The sequence below is a fragment of the Quercus lobata genome, chromosome 4 (assembly GCF_001633185.2).
Source record: "Quercus lobata isolate SW786 chromosome 4, ValleyOak3.0 Primary Assembly, whole genome shotgun sequence".
In the NCBI taxonomy this organism is placed as follows: domain Eukaryota; kingdom Viridiplantae; phylum Streptophyta; class Magnoliopsida; order Fagales; family Fagaceae; genus Quercus; species Quercus lobata.
The window spans coordinates 50,001,296-50,009,115 of record NC_044907.1 but is presented as its reverse complement, the minus strand read 5'-3'; the positions used below and the strand labels follow the sequence as shown (position 1 = coordinate 50,009,115).

The 7,820-nt window shown below is 35.0% G+C and overlaps 1 long non-coding RNA gene across 3 annotated transcripts; it reads left to right on the top strand.

Moving 5' to 3' along the window:
* Positions 1-245: 245 nt before the first annotated feature.
* LOC115987358 lies at positions 246-3,311 on the top strand. Of its 3 annotated transcripts, none has more exons than XR_004091062.1 (2): positions 246-1,537; positions 3,058-3,311. It is a non-coding gene; the product is annotated as an uncharacterized LOC115987358 (long non-coding RNA). The 3 variants fall into 3 exon arrangements; XR_004091061.1 differs by having other exon boundaries at positions 246-1,549; XR_004091063.1 differs by having other exon boundaries at positions 246-1,554.
* Positions 3,312-7,820: the final 4,509 nt, after the last annotated feature.

Genomic DNA, 7,820 nt, shown 5'->3' with positions numbered 1-7,820 from the left:
GACATGTCCACACCTAGAAGGTGTGGCCCAAAGCAAGATACAAAAATGTAGACATATCCACACCCAAAAGGTATGGCCCAAAGCATAGTGCAAGAAATGAAAACCTAATCTAGGAAAGTAGCTAGACAAGGTTCTAAAAGAGAGTCTAAGGAAAAAGTGTACCTCTTGGAGTGGCTAAACCCTTAGGGTTTATAGATCTATATCTTTTCATTTGCTTCTCTAAAGCCTGATGTGTGCTCCGTCCATCACATGCAAACAAACAAGCATCAAACAAAGGAAGTAGTGAAGCAAAGCAAATAAAAGCATTATATCAACCACATACAAGGGTATGGGCATAAACATATTAAAAGCATCGCACATACAAGGCATTAGACATCGCACAAAAGGATTTTGAAAAGTAGGAAGGATTTCTTGCAATTTTAGAAAGATTTGGGGAAAAATGCCATTTTGGCAATTTTGGGGAAAAATATGGGTCAAAATATGATTTTGAGAAAGTTTTAGGTAAATATAAATATATGACAAGTTTGTTGAACAAAATGCAAATATAACTAAGTTATGGACCAATATGCAAATATGACATAGTTCCATGACATAATGCGAACATGGCAAATATGATGGCATATTGAATTATTATGAAGAAGCTAGCCATACATCCTTTTTATTAATATTTGGGCTAAAACTTACTAAAAAGTGAGATGGGTTAATTCTAAAGGTGGACCTGGGCTAGGCTCTAAAAGCTGATGGGCTTGAACTAGTGAATTGAGAGAAGTTCAGAGATCTGAACCCATATCATCCTCGGATTGGGCCTAGGGCCCTCATCTGGCCCAAATCTTACTTAGGGAACCGGTTCGGACCCAGCTAAACGGGTCTGGCCGACCCGCTTCAAAAATCTTTCCCTAACCTACCGTTTACCTCTGGATCTTGAACTTCCAGAGCCTTCACTCTCTCTCACACCCGAGCCTCCATGGCCCAGTACCCGAACTCGTCACTCCGATCACCAGCACCACCACTTCGGTGGTCTTCTCCATCTCCGAACCAAGTCTCTCAACCTCGAAATCTCTCTCTACTCCTCGGATCTGAACCGTCTCTCTGTCTCAGACCACCATGGCCGAAGCCTCTCAAACTCATCACCGCCAACAACGGCGGTGGTTTCACATCTCAGTCTCAACTTCTCTCTAAAACCGAAACCTATAACCTAGCTCGCTCTGGATCGGTCTCACCCTCTCTTCGATCTAAACGAGGCACAGCCTCCTAGCTCCGTCGTGAAGCCCAGCCGCCACCACCACGATGGTGGTTCCCAACCTCTCATCCTTTCTCTCTCTAAACCCGAGCCTAACCCTTCATTTTTATCCGATCTCTCTCTCTAAAACCTAGAACTCAACTTCTCGATCTACCACCTAGGAGAGCCCCAAACGGCGCGTGGAACATGAATCGGTGTTGTGTAGGTTGTTAAAGCCTTCACGGATCTGCCAAGGACCGTGGCCGCGGTGACGCGTGAGATCACATGTGGTGGCGCGTGAGCGCGTGAACAACACAGGTATGACCGAGGGTAAGGTACTGAGATTTTTGTGCTCATGTGCTTTGTGTTTGTGAGGCTTTGTGAGCATGTATTAGAGAGTGTATACACACATATGAAACAGAGGTTTTCGGATTTACCTTTCGTTTTTTGTGATTTTTGGTTGATATTTTTCTCTATCCTGCTTGCTGTGTTGTTGCTTCCCTTTTTGTGATTTAGCCTTTTGTGATTGCTCCGGTTGATGTTTGGCTGCAAAGAAAATGTAGAGAAAATTGGAATCTAAACAAAAACAAAAGTGGGGAAAAAGAATGAGATAGGGATAGAAGAAACTTATTGAAGTTCTTTGTTCTGTCTTCCCTTATAACTGAATTTCTGCACTATTTTGAATTTTTCTGGTTTTTTTTTTTTTTCCCTGTGTTTTGGTGGGATTTTTGGGTTTTTCTCTCTGGGTTTGTCATGGAGGAAAAGGGAGAGAAATGAGAGAGGCTAGAGAGGATTTTCTCTCTGCCCGTTGTAATGAATCAGGAAATAGAATTTTGTATTTGAGGGTATGGCATTGAGGGCGTAGGAGTGAGTGTCCTGGCAGAGTTTGTTAGAGGGGAATGCTCTGGCAGGTCATCAAATGGCAATAATTTTTTTAAAATTGTTTTTGATAAATCTGAGCCTTTCGATTGGTGGGAAAATGTGACATAAAATATCAAATTAATATATATATATATATACATATATTTTTTAAATTTTACGCCTCATGTTAGTCAAATAGATTTTAACTATTGAAATCTATTTATGCATAATATTGGACCTATTAAACTGAACCACTTAACCCATCTCTGCGCTTGATATGAATCAATTTTGCCCCCCTTTGTTTTCTTAAATTTTGCTAGGCAATAAGCACGATTTGGTTCCTTTTTTTTGTCCTCTTGGTTACCTTCTTGTATTGATTTGAAACCCCATCATTGTGCTACACTCGGATTTGCTTATGATTCCCAGAGTAATGACTACAAGGTTGTGAGGATTTGGTTTGATTATCATAAATCCATGATTAAGGTGTACACATTAAGTTTGGATTCATAGGAAATAGTTGAACTTGGAATCTCGTGGAGTCCCAATGTTGTGTACTACCAAATTAACTCTGATATGCCATCCCCGTTTCTTTTTTGTTTTTTTAACCTTTGCTCCTAAATAATTTCAATTGATACTCCCTTAAGAACCGTGTAGTGCTGTCATTTGTAACTTCCAACTTCTTTGTGGTTTTGATGATTGAACTTCTGGGATGTCTTGGATGTTAGAATGGTTGCAATGATCTTCTTGCATCTGCTCAACAAAACATAGGGAGCCATGATGTATGACTTTGTGATATTTGCTTAATTCAAAATTTTTTGTAAATATGTAATGCACAAATTTGCTGCCTTATTGACTCATGGTTTGTTAATGACAATAGAAATTCTACACTTAAACTTACTAGTAATATTAGTACACCAGAACTTTGGTTGTGGATTCATACTTTTGACAATTCTTATTTTGTTGCCCTTTTTTAACAGGCTAAACCTAAAAGCAATAGAGTTTAAGAACAAACCAATTCCAAACTATGACAAATTGGTTGAGCTTTATGGAAAAGATAGAGAAACTGGGAAACAAACCAAGATTGTGGTAAATGTTCATGGGATTTTTTTTCTTTGTATTTTGGATTTCATGCTCTTTTGTTTTTCCATGTTCTATTTGAGGGCTACATTGTGTTTTGCAGATAAATTTGGTCTTGTTTACACAATAAAAACATCCACAGGAATTGTAATCATTCAAACATATGAATGATTCATATATATATATATATATATATACATGTGCAATGTAGACTATGTAGCAATGGTAGAATGAGTTATATCTTTCTTTTAGCCACTTGGCCAACAAATTCAACGTTGAGTTATGATATATAAAAATGACGAAATCTCTAGAAAGGATTGTCATGAGTGACAGACTGAATAGGAAATAGCCAACCCATGGAGTTGATCACTCTTGGTGACGTTCATACCCTTTATATAATATATATATATATATTCTACAGCTTTTCTTTTGTTTAGAAATATATATTCTACAATTAATCAACTGGAACCTTTTTTGGTCGGTAAGAAGCAGCAATGAAAAAAAAAATAGTAATAATAAAACTGTGCTAAGGCATATAATTATTTAATTTAACAAATTAATCATAGACAGTGTTACAAGTTCATCTTTAAATAGGGGGAAATTTGTCTATTTAAATATATTTGATCATCTCCTCTCATTCCCGTCTTTATTTTTAAAACATCTAAATTAGAGGAAGGGCTAATTATTTTCCCCTTTGCTTAATTTTAAAAACATCCAAACAAGGTGGAGGATAACTATTCCCCTTTACTCTCCTCTTCACTATTCTTCTTCCCTCTACACTTCTCTACTCTACCCCCATCTCCTTCCAAACTTCCAAACATAGCATTAGTTCACCTTGAAACCCTCACTACAAAGCTAAAATGTCCCTTCTAATAAGTCTATTCCTCCCAGCTCGACAAAGAATAAAGGGATGCCTTGGATATTGCTAAAGAAAACCATATAAGCCTACACCAATTCACTTCAGGCAATCTGAACCTTATGGATTTTTTGTTTTTGTTTTTGTTTTTGGTCTCTGTTACTCTTTACTAGGAAATCGACTTGATTTAGAGAGCATTGAAATGGGTCTATCCCTACTACCAATTCTTACCATAGGTAGCTTAATTACTTCATTTAGCAACTAGATCCTCATATCTTTTTAGCATCATCACCATTGTTTTCTCCTTAAAAATGGTTGATACATATGCTTTAATGTTGTTGGCAGAATTATTAGTTTCTTGTTGCTATATTTAGTGTATAAAACACCATCCAGGTTCCACCAATCTAACCCATAAATAGATGCTGAATCCATCCCCAATTTCAAATTTTAGCAAGGCTCCAACCTCTTTCCTCAATTTGAGCAGCTTTCACTAAACCCAATGTTGCTATGGGGAAATATCACAACCTGAAGACTTCTCCCATTCAATAAAATCACTTTTAATCCATGCCACTGATATGGAACTAGCTTGGATAAATAGGTTCCAAATATGTTTCATAATAGCTGCCTTAATCAAATCCTCTACTCTTTTTAGATTTAATTCTCCTTCACATTTAGGAACACACAGATTTCCAAGATATTTTAGCTCCAATAATTATCAACTGCTCCCTTTCAACAATTAGAATTTTGTTCCATCCTATTGATTACTTTCTTTGGGAGAATCAAAATGCTTGTTTAGTAAACTTAAATACGGTCCATAACTAAGGACATTAGCTGCAATCTACAGGGAAATGATTGATGTGTTGAAATCTGTCCAATAGAGGCTTGTAATACTGGACCTTTAATTTCCCTTAGATTAAAGGAACGCCTGAGTACCTCATAGCTAGGGATAAACGTTGTTTTGTTAGTAATAATCAATTTGTCTAAGCATGGGTTCAGTCGATATGCTAGGATTCTAGTGATTCTTTTTTACACTACATTGCAACGTGAGATAGACTTGAAATTAACCATATAATAAGGGAAGTGCTAGTTAAATTAAAATTCATTGGCGAAGAAAGATTTAACTGCTGCCACCACTTCATTCTGAACTACTAACCATGCTCTATGGAAAAAACCCAGTAGAAAATCTATCTAGACCAGGAGTCTTGTTACCAGTGTGAGAGAATATTGAATTTCAAATCTCCTCATCAATAAACACCCTTTGAAGTGACTCTACCATTGCAATAGAATTCTTAACTGTGAACAAGTGAGATACCATGCTTGGTTTCTCTTCTTCAAACTGCATTGTGATTGTACCAAGTAAATATTTGTAGAAATCAACAGCCAACCTTTAATCTGTTCTGGATCCTCCATTTTATTCCCTTGATCATCCCATAAGCATTTAAGTGAGTTTCTTGCAATTCTTACTCTGATAAGTTGTTGGACATAAGAAGCATTTTGTTCCTAAGTTCAACCATTTATTCCTAAGTTCAACCATTTATTCCTTGAATTTTGTTTGAAGAAGCTTCTTTTGCCGTTAAGTGATGAATGGAAAATACTGACGGTGCTACCGGCAAAAATAAAATATAAATTTATTAACACATAAATTGTCACTTGGATTGACACATGGCCTAAAAAAGAAGAGAGAGAGAGAGAGAGAGAGCACTTGTAAACATATCTTAATTTTTTCTTTTTTTTTCTTTTTGCACTTTCCCATCTTTCTTTTAAACTTTCCTTAGAAACAAACACAACTAAAAAAGCTCAGAACCAAAGATTAAATCCCAACCACTACGATAAAATCTCATTTTTTTTTTAGCATCCAAAGTTATTCCAAACAGAAAACCCTCATAGACATAGTCATAGATGCAACCTTAAAGCAACAAGTAGGCCAAGGAGGCCCTAAGCCCCATTGTGCAATCAATACAGCGTTTAGTACTTTTTTTTTTTTAATTTAAAAAAAAAAAAAAAAAAAAAAAAAAAAAAAAAAAACTCATCACTACTTCGTAGAGAGTTTCTAAAAAAAATTATTTAAACCAAAAAAAAAAAAAAGGTTAGAAAAATCTCCGGTAATTATTATTATTATTTTTTCTAAGAAAGGTTAGAAAACTCTCAAGTAATTAAGTTATTTTTAATTCTAAAAAGTAGCCACTTAGTACACATTCATAACAAAAGTTTTATTTTTTATTTTTTATTTTGAGAATGGAACATTCATTCATTCATAAAATAAGAGAATCTTGGTACAAACCTTCCATAGCTGGTGGAGGTGAGTCTTCCATTCAATACATATCATTATAGATATTCCTAGCATGTTGTGCAATAACATGTTCTACCCCTATTCCCCCTCTCCTTGTGCAGCAAATATTGACCCTATGCAATCCACAAATCAATTGATGAACACCTTCTACCACATTCCCAAGCAATGACAAGTCAGCCATTGAAGGTGATTCATAGCAAAAGTTTTGAATACCTTAAAAAAAACCCAAAAGAAAAAAGGATAAAACTATTTCTGAAGAAGAAATAGAAGGAAGTTTTACAAATCTACGTTACATCACACGTTTCAAATAAAACTACTTCTGCTAAAAAAAGGATGTTTTACACGTAGCCCATGTTTTGAAATTCAAATTAACAACTAACTCTATAACAACGCAATAAATTTCTTATTTTCTCTTCTACCTTATCATGTTTGATTTTTTTTTTTTTTTTTTTTTAATTCTTATTTCAATGATTCAATCCAACCATTTGTTGCGAGATGAATAATCATGTCAAAAGGTGTTTCACTGCCTTCATTTCTTGGTTGAATCGGGTTTGTTTATGACTTATAATTTTGTAGGTTCTAATTTATTTATGTATTATTTTAATTTTGTCATTTGTGTTCTTAAAAAATGAACAGATCAAGGTGGTATTCCCAGCAGAGAGATAAAGGTATGATAAAAAGCAATTTGGCCTTTATGCTATTGATTGTCTTTTTCTAGTTTTTATATTTGCCATTGATTTTTTCCCCTAGACTACAGTAAGCATAAAGAGAAGAATATGGATTGGAAACCACATATTAGAAAGAAGATGGATTGATGATCTTACCAGAATTCGGATGAATGAATCTATTGTAAGTATTTAATTTTATATCATGTTAATTACCTTTTCCTCCCAAAGTCAACTCCTGAATTACAATGTATCTTCTAACAAGCCAACTCCTGAATTACAATGTTTCTTCTAACAACATATTATGAGTGTGTAATGCTTTTGACTTATATTGAATTACGACATATCTCAATTCAATTTGAGGTTTATGTATTTATCATTGAAATTTATGTCTTTTTCAATCATTGAAAAATCTAAGGATTTGATGATATTTATGCATTTGTGGCTGTGTATACGTGCAAGTTAGATTTTTAGAGATTATTTTGAACAACCCCTAAACCGTAACAAGAGTACATTTAAGCACCACTTTGTCAAGGATTTAAAACAATGCTTCTCAACTAAATAAAAACGAGGAAGAACAAGAGTAAAACTAAACAAAGAGACAAAAGCAAGGAATTACATGGAAAACCCCCATGAAAAGGGGTGAAAAAACCACAATAAGGAGCAAGGATTTTGATGTCCTTACTCCTGCAAAAATATTGTATTCTTTTCAATGAAACCAATATCACACTTTTTGCTCTCTATTCAATTTCAATGTCAGCTTCTATCCTTCTCTTCCTATCCTTTTATATCTCATTGCTTGTATTTTTCTGATACCTAGGATGACTAGTGCACGTCTCAGTGCACGTCTCA